Source organism: Oncorhynchus gorbuscha, linkage group LG06 (assembly GCF_021184085.1).
Source record: "Oncorhynchus gorbuscha isolate QuinsamMale2020 ecotype Even-year linkage group LG06, OgorEven_v1.0, whole genome shotgun sequence".
NCBI classification, from domain to species: Eukaryota; Metazoa; Chordata; class Actinopteri; order Salmoniformes; family Salmonidae; genus Oncorhynchus; species Oncorhynchus gorbuscha.
This window is the reverse complement of record NC_060178.1, coordinates 63,907,373-63,921,464: the sequence shown is the minus strand read 5'-3', so window position 1 is coordinate 63,921,464 and position 14,092 is coordinate 63,907,373. Positions and strand designations below refer to the sequence as shown.

General features: G+C 42.3%; 1 protein-coding gene across 2 annotated transcripts in view; it reads right to left on the bottom strand.

The window, feature by feature from the left end:
- Positions 1-10,975: 10,975 nt before the first annotated feature.
- The window catches only part of LOC124038229 (tetratricopeptide repeat protein 27-like), a 35,718-nt gene continuing 32,601 nt past the window's right edge, over positions 10,976-14,092 (bottom strand). For both annotated transcript variants that reach the window (XR_006839331.1, XM_046353824.1), the window contains exon 7: positions 10,976-11,091. The gene's annotated coding sequence lies outside the window, so the exon portion shown is untranslated. The remainder of the gene's footprint in view (positions 11,092-14,092) is intronic.

Sequence of the window (14,092 nt, the reverse complement as noted above, 5' to 3'; positions counted from 1 at the left end):
TATATAGCCTTGCTACTCTTACTTTCAAATGTCTTTTTACTGTTGTTTTATTTCTTTGCTTACCACTTTTTTTCTCCGCACTATTGGTGAGAGCCTGTAAGTAAGCATTTCACTGTAAGATCTACACCTGTTGTATTAGGCACAGGTGACAAATAAACTTTGATTTGATTCATATACACTATACAGTGCATTCCGAAAGTATTCAGACTCCTGGACTTTTTCCACATTTTGTTATGTTAAAGCCTTATTCTACAAAGGTTTGAATAAATAAAATAAATCAATCCACACACCATAAAAAAAACATAAATACCTTATTTACATAAGTATTCAGACCTTTTGCTATGGGATTCTAAATTGAGCTCAGGTGCATCCTGTTTAAATGAATCATCCTTGAGATGTTTCTATAACTTGATTGGAGAACACTTGTGGTAAATTCAATTGATTTGACATGATTTGGAAAGGCACACACCTGTCTTGATAAGGTCCCTCAGTTGACAGTGCATGTCAGAGCAAAAACCAAGCCATGAAGTCGGATGAATTGTCTGTAGAGCTCTGAGACAGGGTTGTGTCAAGGAACAGATCTGGGGAAGGGTACCAACACATTTCTAAAGCATTGAAGAACACAGTGGCCTCCATCATTCTTAAATTGATTAAGTTTTTAACCACTAAGACTCTTCCTAAAGCTGGGGGAGAAGGGCCTTGGTCAGAGAGGTGACCAAAAACTCTTTGGAGATGGGAGAACCTTCCAGAAGGACAACCATCTCTGCAGCACTCCACTAAATCAGGCCTTTATGGTAGAGTGGCCAGACAGAAGCCACTCCTCAGTAAAAGGCACATGACAACCCGCTTGGAGTTTGCCAAAAGGCTCCTAAAAGACTCTCAGACCATGAGGAACAATATTGTCTGTCTGATGAAACCGCAGGAGTAGCTTCGGGACATGTCTCTGAATGTCCTTGAGTGGCCCAGCCAGAGCCCGGACTTGAACCTGAAAATAGCTGTGCAGCGACCCTCCCCATCCATCCTGACAGAGCTTGAGAGGATCTGCAGAGAAGAATGGGAGGAACTCTCTAAGTACAGGTGTGCCAAGCTTGTAGCGTCATACCCAAGACAAGGCTGTAATCGCTGCCAAAGGTGCTTCAAAAAAGTACTGCGTAAAGGGTCTGAATAGTCATGTAAATGTGATATTTCATTATTAAATACGTGTTTTTGCTTTGTCATTATGGATTATTGTGTGTACGTAGTTTTTTCCTCTCATCAATTTAAATACATTTTGGAATAACACTAACGTAACAAACTGTGGAAAAATACTTTCCGAATGCGCTGTATATTCACAATTGTTTGTCGACACCCCTTCAAATTTGTCGATTCGGCTATTTCAGACACACCCGTTGCTGACAGTTGTATAAAATCGAGCACACGGCAATGCAATCTCCATAGACAAACATTGGCAGTAGAATGGCCTTACTTGAAGAACTCAGTGACTTTTAAAGCGGCACCGTCATAGGATGGCACCTTTCCAACAAGTCAGTTAGTCAAATTTCTGCCCTGCTAGAGCTGCCGGTCAACTGTAAGTGCTGTTATTGTGAAGTGGAAACTTCAAAGAGCAACAACGGCTCAGCTGGGAAGTTGTAGGCCACACAAGCTCAGAGAACAAGACCACAGAGTGCTGAAGCGCATAAAAATAGTCTGTCGTCGGTTGCAACACTCACTACAGAGTTCCAAACTGCCTCTGGAAGCAAAGTCAGCACAAGAACTGTTTGCTGGGAGCTTCATGAAATGGGGTTCCATGACCGAGGAGTCGCACACAAGCCTAAGATCGCTTGGCATTGCGCATGGTGTCAGCTGGAGTGGTGTAAAGCTCGCCGCCATTGGACTCTGGAGCAGTGGGAACGCTTTCTCTGGAGTGATGAATCATGCTTCCCCATCTGGCAGTCCAACGGATAAATCTGGGTTTGGCGGAAGCCAGGAGATGCTACCTGCCTGAATGCATAGTGCCAGCTGTAAGTAGTTCGTTCCAGTGAAGGGAAATCTTAACGTTACAGCATACAATGACATTCACAGCGATTCTGTGCTTCCAACTTTAAGGCAACAGTTTGGGGAAGGCCCTTTCCCTTTTCAGCATGACAATGCCGCCCATGCACAAATACAGAAATGGTTTGTCGGGATCGGTGTGGAAGACCTTGATTGGCCTGCACAGAGCCCTGAACTCAACCCCATTGAATGCCCAACCTCATTGAATGCCCAACCTCACTAATGTTCGTGGCTGAATGGAAGCAAGTCCCTGCTGCATTCTGATGTTCCAACATCTAGTGGATAGCCTTCTCAGAAGAATGGATGCTGTTATAGCAGGAAAGGGTGGGCCAACTCCATAATAACGCCCATGATTTTGGAATGAGATGCTTGACGAGCAGGTGTCCACAACACTACATAACCAAAATTATCTCCACAGGGTTAGCATCCCTCAACTCAGATTCCAAATTGTTTTTCATGGCATAAGGGTATTGGATGTGCAGGTCACCATTTTCTACCATTGAGAAGGTCTTATTTCAGAGGAAGACACAAAAGGCAGACAGGGTAAATTGGCACTGGGGTCTCCCCCTGCTGCCGCTGTTGTGAGGTGCTGTGGAGTGGAGTGGTGTCTACCAGTTCTCACCATCTCCATTCCAGACAGCAAGCTCTGGCTAATGATGGGCTTGATTGAGCCCATTTACTTCCCCTCAGCCTGTAATGAGGGCATTACCCTGAGTAGCAGAGCCTGGGAGTTAAAAGGATACCCGCCACAGCCAGGAGGAAGATGGAGGGAGGCCAGCACTGTTTTTGGAGATGACTGAAGAAATATAGGACACATAAGACTTGCATACAGGAGATGTACAGTATATAGTAGGGGCATTCCAATCTGGATCTCAAGGTCAGCAACACATTTGATTGCAATCCTTTCACTGTTAAGACAGATACTTTCCAATCCATCAATAAAATTGAATAGCCCTGCTGTACAGTACCAGTCAAAAGTTTGGACACACCAACTCATTCAAGAGTTCTTTATTTTTTACTATTTTTCTACATTGTATAATAACATTTCATTTGGGTCTTTTGAGCATCATGCTATACTGTTTAATTGTCAGCCACCAGTGCTGGCCATAACCCTATATAGGCCCAACTTCCTTTCATGATTTCTCTGAATTATTGTCCTTGAGAAATGATAAAATCATTGTGTTGGGTGATTTTAATATTCATGTTAACAAAGAGACAGACTCCAAGGCCATTGAATTTATTAATCTTTTGAGCTCTATGGACTTTATCCAACATGTTACTGGGACCATCCATAACCACGACAATACTCTGGACCTGGTTATTACCAAGGGGCTTTCTATTGACATATCCTCTATTCTTGATGTTGCTTTATCTGATCCCTGTGTATTTTTTACTACCTTGATGCGCTTAGCACAGGTTAAAACTGAATGCATTATTAAGAAATGCCATCTTACCTCTGAAGTTGATACAGATATTATTGAGTGTATGAACAATACCCCATCATCCATTCTGTCTTCCTCTTGTGATGATTTAATTGATCACTTTAATATCAAATTAAAAGGCAACCATTGATGCCATAGCTCCAGTAAAGTTGAGAAAGGCCACATCCAAGCAGAAAGCCCCTTGGCTAGGTGAGAAAACAAATAAATTAAAGACAAATTTCAGAATGGCAAGCGGAAGTGGAGAGAGTCAAAGTTGCAGATCCATTATGATTTTCTGAGAGCAACTTGGCATATATAACAAGGCAATTAGAAATGCCAGACAGGTTCATTTTTCTAACTTGATCACTAATAATCGGAATAATTTGAGAGTGCTCTTCCTGACCATTGATGGATGGCCTGATAAAGCCTACCCCCGCAAACCTATGTGAACTTTCCTCCACATCTAAATATGATGAGAGTTGCGGTATATTTCAGAGATGAGATAAAACCATTTTTGCTGGGTATTAGTCAAGCAAGACCTGATGAGAAGTTTGATGATATGTGCTCTAGTCCATCACGCAAAAACACTATGGATTTATTCTCTCTGGTTGATACAGACATGCTCAGGAAAGTGATATCACAACTTAAGCCTTCAAGTGGCCTTCGATCCTATCCCCTCCACTTTCTTCAAAACAGTTTGTATTTGCATATCTGAAGAAGTGCAAACCATTGTTAAATCACTCCAAACTCCTATTTTTTATTTTCGAAAAATTACAATCTGGCCCACCACAGCACAGAGACAGCCTTTGTCAAAATGGTAAATTATTTTAGAGCCAACACAGGCGCCAAACAGCTCTCTAACCTAAAGTTGAAGTCTGAAGATTACATACACTTAGGTTGGAGTCATTAAAACTAGTTTTTCAACCACATCACAAATTTCAACTTAATAAACTATTGTTTTGGCAAGTAGGTTAGGACATCTACTTTGTGCATGTTTACAGACAGATTATTTCACTTATAATTCACTGTATCACAATTCCAGTGGGTCAGAAGTTTACATACACTAAGTTCACTGTTTAAACAACCTGGAAAGTTCCAGAAAATTATGTCATGGCTTTAGAAGCTTCTGATAGGCTAATTGAAGTAATTTGAGTCAATTGGAGGTGTACCTGTGGATGTATTTCAAGGCCTACCTTCAGAATCAGTGCCTCTTTGCTTGACATCTTGGGAAAATCAAAAGAAAATCAGCCAATACCTAAAAAAAAAAAAAAGACCTCCACAAGTCTGGTTCATCCTTGGGAGCAGTTTCCAAATGCCTGAAGGTACCACGTTCATCTATACAATCAATAGTATGCAAGTATAAACACCATGGGACCACAAAGGCATCATACAGCTCAGGAAGAAGATGCGTTCTGTCTCCTAGAGATTAACATAATTTGGTGCGAAAAGTGCAAATCAATCCCAGAACAAGGACCTTATGAAGATGCTGGAGAAAACAGGTACAAAAGTATCTATTTTCACAGTTAAACAAGTCCTATATCGACATAACCTGAATGGCCGCTCATCAAGGAAGAAGCCACTGCTCCAAAACCTCCACAAAAAGCCAGACTTCGATTCGCAACTGCACATGAGGACAAAAATAGTACTTTTTAGAGAAATGTCCTCTGGTCTGATGAAACACAAATAGAACTGTTTGGCCATAATCACCATTGTTATGTTTGGAGGAAAAAGGGGGAGGCTTGCAAGCCGAAGAACACCATCCCAACCGTGAAGCACGGTGGTGGCAGCATCATGTTGTGGGGGTGCTTTGCTGCAGGAGGGACTGGTGCACTCCACAAAATAGATGGAATCATGAGATAAGAAAATTATGTGGATATATTGAAGCAACATCTCAAGACATCAGTCAGGAAGTTAAAGCTTGGTCGCAAATGGGTCAATGGACAATGACCCCAAGCATACTTCCAAAGTTGTGGTAAAATGGCTTAAGGACAACAAAGTCAAGGTATTGGAGTGGCCATCACAAAGCCCTGACCTCAATCCTATAGAGAACTTGTGGGAAGAACTGAAAAAGCGTGTGCGAGCAAGGAGGCCTACACACCTGATTGAGTTACACCAGCTCTGTCAGGAGGAATGGGCCAAAATTCACCCAACTTATTGTGGGAAGCTTGTGGAAGGCTACCCAAAATGTTTGACCCAAGTTAAACAATTTAAAGGCAATGCTACCATATATGAATTGGGTGTATGTAAACTTCTGACCCACTGGGAATGTGATGAAAAAAAATTATACATAATTCTCTCCACTATTATTCTGACATTTCACATTCTTAAAATAAAGTAGTGATCCTAACTGACTTAAGACAGGGAATTTGTACTAGGATTAAATGTCAGGAATTGTGAAAAACAGTTTAAATGCATTTGGCTAAGTTGTATGTAAACTTCCGACTTCAACTGTAAGTGCTGCATTCGACACTGCAGCAAAGGACCCCCACAACATGATGCTACCATGATGTCTTTCTGGACAGACTAGAGAGGTGGGTTGGCCTCTCTGATCAATTTCTAAATTGGTTTAGGACCTATTTAACCGGTCGAGAATGTGTCGCCCTTGGTGACCATAACTCAGGATAAATACATAACATGTTTGATTTTGGGTCCGGTACTGTTCAGATAGAGATAGATAGATAGATAGATAGATAGATAGATAGATAGATAGATAGATAGATAGATAGATAGATAGATATACACTGCTCAAAAAAAAATAACACATCCTAGATTTGAATGAATGAAATATTCTTATTCAATACTTTTTTCTTTACATAGTTGTATGTGCTGACAAATCCAGACCTCCATGGGTTGATACATTTGTTTTCCGTTGATAATTTGTGTGTGATTCTGTTGTCAGCACAATCAACAAGTATTTAATAAGAATATTTCATTCAGATCTAGGTTATTTTAGTGTTCCCTTTATATTTTATATTTTAGAGCAGTATGTACACACGCACACACACACACACACACACACACACACACACACACACACACACACACACACACACACACACACACACACACACACACACACACACACACACACACACACACACACACACACACACACACACACACACACACACACACACACACACACACACACACACACACACACACACACACACACAGAGTATTCAGATCACTTGACTTTGTCCACATTTTGTTATGTTACAGCCTTATTCTAAAATTGTCCCCCCCTTCAATCTACACACAATACCACATAATGACAAAGCAAAGACATAACATTCTAGACATTTATTACAAATATATTTTAGTGAAATAATGAAATATCACATTTACTTGAGTATTCAGACCCTTTACTCAGTACTTTGTTGAAGCACCTCTGGCAGCGATAACAGCCTCAAATCTTATTTGGGTATGTTGTTACAAGCTTGGCACACCTGTATTTGAGGATTTCCCCCCCATTCTTCTTTACAGATCCTCTCAAGCTCTGTCAGGTTGGATGGGGAGCGTCGCTGCACAGCTATTTTCAGGTCTCTCAAGAGATGTTAGATCGGGTTCAAGTCCAAGCTCTGGTTGGGCCACTCAAGGACATTCAAAGACTTTTCCCGAAACCACTCCTGTGTTATCTTGGCTGTTTGCTTAGGGTTGTTGTCCCGTTGTAAGGTGAACCTTCGCCCGAGTCTGATGTCTTGAGCGCTCTGGAGCATGTTTTCATCAAGGATCTCTCTGTACTTTGCTCCGTTCATCTTTCCCTCGCTCCTGACTAGTCTCCATCCCTGCCGCTGAAAAACATACCCACAGCATGATGCTGCCACCACCATGCTTCACCGTAGGGATGGTGAAAAGTTTCCTCCAGACGTGGCAATTGGTTTTCGGCCAAAGAGTTCAAATCTTGGTTACATCAGAGCAGAGAATCTTGTTTATCACGGTCTGAGAGTCCCTTAGGTGCCTTTCGGCAAACTACAAAGCGGGCTGCGGGGCTTTTTACTGAGGTGTGGCCACTTCTCAGTAAAAAGTGCTGCAAAGATGGTTGTCCTTTTGGAAGGTTCTCCCATCTACACAGAGGAACTCTGGAGCTCTATCAGATTGACCATCGGGTTCCTGGTCACCTCCCTGACAAAGGCCCTTCTCCCCTGATTGCGCAGTTTAGCCGGGCGGCCAGTTCGAGGAAAAGTCTTGATAGGTCAAAACCTCTCATTTAAGAATGATGGAGGCCACTGTGTTCTTTGGGATCTTCAATGCTGCAGAATTATTTTGGTACCCTTCCCCAGATCCATTCCGACACAATCCTGTGTCTTGGAGCTCTACGGACAATTCCTTTGACCTCATGGCTTGGTTTTTTTGCTCTGACATGCACTGTCAACCGTGGGATCTTGTATAAACAGGTGTGCACTTTTCCAAATCATGTCCTATCATATTAATTTACCACAGGTGGATTCCAATGAAGTTGTAGAAACATAGCAAAGGGTCTGAATACAAAAAAAAAAAAAAGTTTTTGCTTTGTCATTATGGGGTATTGTGTGTAGATTGAAGAGGAAAACACATTATTTAATACATTTTAGAATAAGGCTGTAAAGTAAAGTGTGGAAAGTCAAGGGGTCTGAATATTTTCCGAATCACTGTATATCACAGAGTATGGCTAAGCTATTCTTCATACTGCCAGTGAATTGAAGTTGAACAGCGGCCAAGCATCAGTTTACTTTGGCCTAAAATGTCATATCAAAAGTATTGCCAATAGCTTATATAACGAAACCATGGCTGGCTGTTGATGTCCAAGGTCAGGGCTCTCCAACCCTGTTCCTGGAGAGCTTACCTCCCTGTAAATTTTCACTCCAACCGCATTTGTAGCTAACCTGACTCCGCTTATCAACCAACTAATTATTGATTCAGATGTTCTAGATTAGGTTTGGAGTGAAAACGTACAGAATGGCAGCTCTCCACAAACAGGGTTGGAGAGCCCTGTCCAAGGGAATCGATCGCAAAGCAGCGTCCCCGCAAAACCTTTTGTTAATGGCAAATTCACTTACTCATCCATAAATAGTCAAGTGCAAATACGGTTCAGCAGCTCAAATCAGCAGGATGTGGGGCATTGTTATCAGGAAGGACGTCTAACATGGATGGATCGCTAAAACAATGATTATGATCACACTTTCATAAATGTAAATATTATGGGGAGAGCTATACATTTGCCAGCCAAGCACGAGTTATCAGTGTGTAGCCTATTGTCGTCCAGACATGACATTGAAATATCTTCACACCTACAATAAAAGCCTCCAAGCTTCTGTCGTAAGAGTCAATTCAATTCTTAAAAAATTAAGAATTAGTGGGATGTTTGGGAAAAACTAACCCTGTGTGAATCGTCTTCTGGAATAACGCACATGCTTGGACAATAATTACAAAACCAACGGCTCTACTAATACTGTCCAAATACGGCTATAACATAGCAAAGATTAGGCTTATCGGTGTCAAGTGAGCCGCGTCATCCGTCAAGGATGCTCATGCGAGTCCTCTAGAACGCAAATGTAGTCTTCCTAGTTGCAATAATGAGGTGGTATGTGTGTGTGCGCATTCGTTCCAGCATGTTCACAGGAGTCAGTGACAGCTCCAAAAATCATTGAGTCGTGCACTACTAGTTTTAAAGGTCTCTGCACTGGCTGCCTGTGAGTTTTAGAATTACTTTTAAGATTATTCTGCTGGTTTTTAAATCAATCCACGGTTATCCACCCAATACATGTCAGATATGCTTTTAAAGTTAAGTTATGTGCCCAGTAGGTCCCTCAGGTCCTCTGGCCTTTTAACTATCCCAAAGCCTAGGACCAAGAGGCATGGAAAGGCAGCATTTAGTTACTACGCACCCAGACTCTGCAATAGCCTGCCAGAGAACCTGAGAAGGGCCGGAAATGTGGGCATACTTAAAAGAGATCTTAAAACATCTTTTTAGCTTTGCTTTTCCTTTGGGAGCTTTTTAGTCATTCCATTTTTGTTATCCTTTTGTTTATCCTCTTATGTTTGTTGTGTAGTAAATATTAAAGTTATTTATTATTTGTATTTTTTTCCTGTGAAGCATATTGTGTTTCAATACATGTCTGAAATATGCTGTAGAAATAAATGCTTGATTTGAAGAAAAAAAAAGTAATTGTATTTTTATTTATTTTACCTTTAACTAGGCAAGTCAGTAAAGAACAAATTCTTATTTACAATGACGGCCTACCCCGGCCAAACCCGGATGATGCTGGGCCAATTGTGTGCCGCCCTACGGGACTCCCAATCACGGCCGGATGTGATACAGCCTGGATGCAAGCAAGGGACATTAGTGACGCCTCTTGCACTGAGATGCGGTGCCTTAGACCTCTGTGGCTCTCAGGAGCCCAAACTGTACAAGTATCTTTTTAATTACAGATGCAAAGGCCTACCCTGTTACTCTTTCTGTTAGTTTATGTCCAATCGCAGTTGTCTCTGTCTGTGTAAATTATTTGTTTTCATCCTCCCTAGGGCCAGTAGTTTTTCAAGGAGTAAAAAAAACAACATATGACCAGATCAGAAATCATAGGCCATACAAAAGTTTTTTGCTTTCACAGCTGATTCATAACTATGTCAAACGCTACAAATTGGGTAATAACCAAACAGAGCGGTTACAGCATCACTCCCTGTAATTCTTAAATCAACAGCTTACATATTTCCAGAGTGCAGGTTAATAGAGTAGACAGTAGAGTATTACTTTATTAATCCCCATTTGGGAAATTGTTTTAATCAAAGAATGTGTCAATTTATTTATATTATTATGGTTCCGCAGGAGATGGCTACCGTTTTACGGTCCCCTAATCGACTGTGTGTTTTTTCATGTTATTTTGTACATAATGTTTCTGCCAACGTCTCTTACGACTGAAAAGAGCTTCTAGATATCAGGACAGCCATTCAAATCAAATCAAATTGTATTGGTCACATACACATGGTTAGCAGATGTTAATCTGAGTGTAGCGAAATGCTTGTGCTTCTAGTTCTGACCGTGCAGTAATATCTAACAAGTAATTAACAATTTCACAACATCTACCTTATACACAAGTGTAAAGGAAAGAATATGTATATATAAATATATGGATGAGCGATGGCCGTGCGGCATTGGCAAGATGTAGTTGATGGTAGAGTACAGTATATACGTATGAGATTAGTAATGTAGGGTATGTAAACATTATATAAAGTGACATTGTTTAAAGTGACTTGTGATACATTTATTACATCCCATTTTTAATTACTAAAGTGGCTAGAGATTTGAGACAGTATGTTGGCAGCAGCCACTCAATGTTAGTGATGGCTGTTTAACAGTCTGATGGCCTTGAGATAGAAGCTGTTTTTCAGCCTCTTGGTCCCTGCTTTGATGTACCTGTACTGACCTCACCTTCTGGATAGTAGCGGTGTGAACAGGCAGTGACTCAGGTGGTTGTTGACCTTGATTTTTTTGGCCTTCCTGTGACATCGGATGGTGTAGGAGTCCTGGAGGGCAGGTAGTTTGCTCCCGGTGATGTGTTGTGCAGACCTCACCACCCTCTGGCGAGCCTTACGGTTGTGGGCGGAGCAGTTGCCGTACCAGGCGGTGATAAAGCACGACAGGATGCGCTCGACTGTGCATCTGTAAAAGTTTGAGAGTGTTTTCGGTGATTACTTACCTTGTACTGAAAGAAGATTGTTTCATTAACGAGTCAGACGTGAAGGATTTACTTCAGACGCCCGACAAGGCCCTCTCATCCTCACCATTCGTAGGAGAAAGACAGAGATATTGGGGACGTAGGCCTGGGTGCCTTGTAAGGATCTGACGGCGAGTGCATAATCTGCCTTAACCAACGGTGCTATTAGCCAACGTACAATGATTGGATAATAAAATAGACGAACTACGAGAACGTATATCCGAACAACAGGCCATTAAAAACAGAAATATCTTAAGTTTCACCGAGTCGTGGCTGAACGATGACATGAATAACATACACCTGGAGGGTTTTATGCTTTTTTGGCAGGATAGAACAGCTGCCTCCGGTAAGACAAGGGGTGGAGGTCTGTGTATATTTGTAAACAACAGCTGGAGCCCCAAATCTAAGGAAGTCTCGAGGTTTTGCTCGCCTGAGATAGAGCATCTCATGAGAAGCTGTAAACCATACTATTTACCAAGAGAGTTTTCAATATTATTTGTAGCTGTCTATTTATCACCACAAACCGATGCTGGCATTAGAACCGCACCCAATGAGCTTTACACGGTCATTAGCAAACACAAAATTGCTCATCCAGATGCAGCGCTCCTAGTGGCCGGGGACTTTAATGCAGGGATACTTAATACCCTTTAACATTATTTCTACCAGCATGTTACATGTGTAACCAGAGGGGGAAAAAACTCCAGACCACCTTTAATCCACACACAAAGATGAGTACAGAGCTCTCCCTCGCCCTTCATTTGGCAAATCCGACCATAATTCTATCCTCCTGATGCCTGCTTACAATCAAAAACTAAAGCAGGAAGCACCAGTGACTCAGTCAAAAAAAAGTGGTCAGATAAATCAGATGCTAAAATAGACTGTTTTGCTAGCACAGGCCGGGATTATTCCGATGGCATTGAGGAGTACACCACATCAGTCACTGACTTCATCAATAAGTGCGTCGCTGACACCCCCCACCAGTGACTATGTACATACCCCAACCAGAAGCCATGGATTACAGGAAACATCCGCACTGAGCTAAAGCTGCCGCTTTCAAGGAGCAGGACTCTAATTGGGACGCTTATAAGAAATCCCGCTATGCCCTCCGACGAACCAGCAAACAGGCAAAGTGTCATTACAGGACTAAGATTGAATCGTACCACACCGGCTCCGACGCTCGTCGGATGTGGCAGGGCTTGTAAACTATTACAGACTACAAAGGGTAGCACAGCCGAGAGGTGCCCAGTGACACAAGCGTACCAAACGAGCTAAAATACTTCTATGCAAGTAACACTGAAACATGCATGAGAGCATCAGCTGTTCCATAAGACTGATCATGCTCTCCACAGCCGATGTAAGATCTTTAAACAGGTCAACATTCACTTGGCCACACGGCCAGACGGATTACCAGGATGTGCGCTCTGAGTATGCGCTGACCAACTGGCAAGTGTCTTCGCTGACATTTTAAACTTGTCCCTGACAGAGTCTGTAATACCAACATTTTTCAAGCAGACCACCATAGTCCCTGTGCCCAAGAACACTAAGGTAACCTGCCTAAATGACTACCAACCCGTAGCACTCACGTCTGTAGCCATGAAGTGTTTTGAAAGGCAGGTAATGGCTCACATCAACGCCATTATCCCAGAAACCCTAGACCCACGCTAATTTGCATACCGTCCAAACAGATCCAATCTCTATTGCACTCCACACTGCCCTTTCCCACCTGGACAAATGGAACACCTGTGTGAGAATGCTATTGACTTCAGCTCAGCGTTCAACACCATACTGTCCTCAAAGCTCACCAATAAGCTAAGGACCATGGGACTAAAAACCTCCAACTGCAACTGGATCCTGGACTTCCTGAAGGGCCGCCCCCCCAGGTGGTAAAGGTAGGTATCAACACATCCGCCATGCTGATCCTCAACACAGGGGTGCGTGCTCAGTCCCCTCATGTACCCCCCCCCCCCGTTCAATCATGACTGCACAACTCCAACACCATCATTAAGTTTGCCGATGACAACAGTGGTAGGCCTGATCACCGACAACGATGAGACAGCCTATAGGGAGGTCAGAAACCTGGACGTGTGGTGCCAGGACAACAACCTCTCCCTCAACTTGATCAAGACAAATGAGATGATTGTGGACTACAGGAAAAGGAGGACCGAGCAGGCCCCCATTCTCATCAACTGGGCTGTAGTGGAGCAGGTTAAGAGCATCACGTTCCTTAGTGTCCACATCAACAAACTATCATATTCCAAACACACCAAGACAGTCGTAAAGAAGGTACGACAACGCCTATTCCCCTCAATTTTCAGCACACAATGGCATTGGTCACTACACTAGCCACGACACTGCTATAGAGCATATGAAGCATTTTATCACATCTGTTAGATCTTAGATAATTGAATGCATGGACATACCATGGGGCTAACACTGGGAAGTCTACATACCAACCATCAGCGAGAAGTCAATTACTGGTACAGATGTGGTCAAGTATATTGGCCCCCCATGCACGATACGATCTCTTCTAAAATAAGCTGAAATTGCAAAAAAAAACACTGATTTATTTGAAGGAGGGCAGTTCTTGAGGTGTTCCGGGAGATGTTACCCAAAATAACTTGAGTATTGAAATTGAAAAGAAACAGGGAGAATGTTCATTTTGAATTGGAATACAAAATGACAAATTGAAGTTGACTGATTTCTTAAATGTCGAGAATTTGAAGATAAGAGTGGGGAGAAACTGGCACGACTGTCAGAATGAGTTTCCATCCTCAAATAATATAATAATAATAAATGCCATTTAGCAGACGCTTTTATCCAAAGCGACTTACAGTCATGTGTGCATACATTCTACGTATGGGTGGTCCCGGGGATCGAACCCACTACCCTGGCGTTACAAGCGCCATGCTCTACCAACTGAGCTACAGAAGGACCACACAGAGGTGT